Source organism: Octopus bimaculoides, chromosome 2 (assembly GCF_001194135.2).
Source record: "Octopus bimaculoides isolate UCB-OBI-ISO-001 chromosome 2, ASM119413v2, whole genome shotgun sequence".
Lineage (NCBI taxonomy): Eukaryota > Metazoa > Mollusca > Cephalopoda > Octopoda > Octopodidae > Octopus > Octopus bimaculoides.
The window spans coordinates 1,855,180-1,856,524 of NC_068982.1; the positions used below are offsets into that span (position 1 = coordinate 1,855,180).

General features: G+C 36.6%; 1 protein-coding gene across 2 annotated transcripts in view; it reads left to right on the forward strand.

The window, feature by feature from the left end:
* Positions 1-437: 437 nt before the first annotated feature.
* Positions 438-1,345, forward strand: part of LOC106868307 (class A basic helix-loop-helix protein 15) — a 307,893-nt gene continuing 306,985 nt past the window's right edge. The window contains exon 1 of one of the 2 annotated variants that reach the window (XM_052975322.1): positions 438-587. The gene's annotated coding sequence lies outside the window, so the exon portion shown is untranslated. Of the gene's footprint in view, positions 588-801; positions 980-1,345 lie in introns of those variants that run through there. The other variant, XM_052975326.1, reaches the window with a different exon arrangement.

The window sequence follows — 1,345 nt, forward strand, 5'->3', positions numbered from 1 at the left end:
TCTTTTACAAACTTCATCGCAAAAAGAAAAAAAAAAGTAAAAATTACCTATTTTCCTTCCTTTTCCGATATCAACCTTCAGTTCGTTCTTGTGCTTCCTTTTAAGAAATTTTCTAAAAATTGAATTCTTCAATCTCAGCTGAAGCAAGCTATGACTGAATTCCATCTATCAGTTTAGGAATTATGTTGTTGCTTTATGTTACTGTGTTCTAGAATTAAGTGCCAACTCAACTGTTTTCGTTCTTACTCTGAGTCCCTGGCATCCTCTCTCTCTCTCTCTCTCTCTCTCTGTTTTTATCACGCTCAGTGCCTGGCAATGCGGGTGGAGATCTGGATAGATTTCTTTATTATTTTCTCTCTTCTGCTCCTATCAATTCTTTTCTAGATTTCTTTAGCGATTTAATTAGTTCAACACATAATTTCTTTTGAACATCGCGGCATTTACTCTGAAACATTTGTCAGTGGACGTACATCTCCAGTTTGCTTATTACAGCAACAACTGAAATAAAGCTGTTAGATGCTAATATGCGTACAGATTCCGTCTGTACACACACATTTCTCACTGCTCACCCCACCGTCGTCACTTTCGTAAGTACTAGAGTTTCTCTCTTGACTACCACTGCGTGTGTTTGTTTGTGTGTGTGCGCGCATGTGTGTATAGTAGTGAGCATTTAAGTGCGTGTGTGTGTGTGAAGGTGAGTGTGTGTACCGTCCACTGACTCACGCTCGCTCCCTCACAATGTATCGGGGCCGTGTCTTTTACGATATACACATAAACACACATCAGTATGAAGACAGACAACAACACAATGGCAGAATGCCTGTCATGAGCATCAGGGATGTTCATCACACATCACGATTAGTTGTTTGTTGCGGTCATTGGTGAGATGGTTTCATTGAAGCTTTTAGATTTGTGAGAAGTACACGAAAGGGATAATCTTCTGTGCAACAAAGACGCGTTTAACATCAGCCGACATTTTGTAAGAACAGACTGCTTTTATTTTTTAATTTTAAATCTACATTTCACATTCAGTCATCGATAATAACGTCTATGTTACAAGGTTGCACCTTCATACAAAGCATTATTGTTAGGTGGATGTGCCGTGTAAGCTCTCATTAATGTTCAATCTCATATAAAATTTTACAAAGTAGGCAATAAATTAGATTCTGGCATTATACTAACTATAAAACTATTTATTACCTTGATAGTACTCATAGTTTTGTGTGCACACATCTAGCAGTGATATATATTTCAATTTAGAAAAAAATTAAGTAAACAATTCATTCTCCAAGTCTGGAACTACAAAATAATGAAGTCATGTTCCTTGTTATATATATATATATAT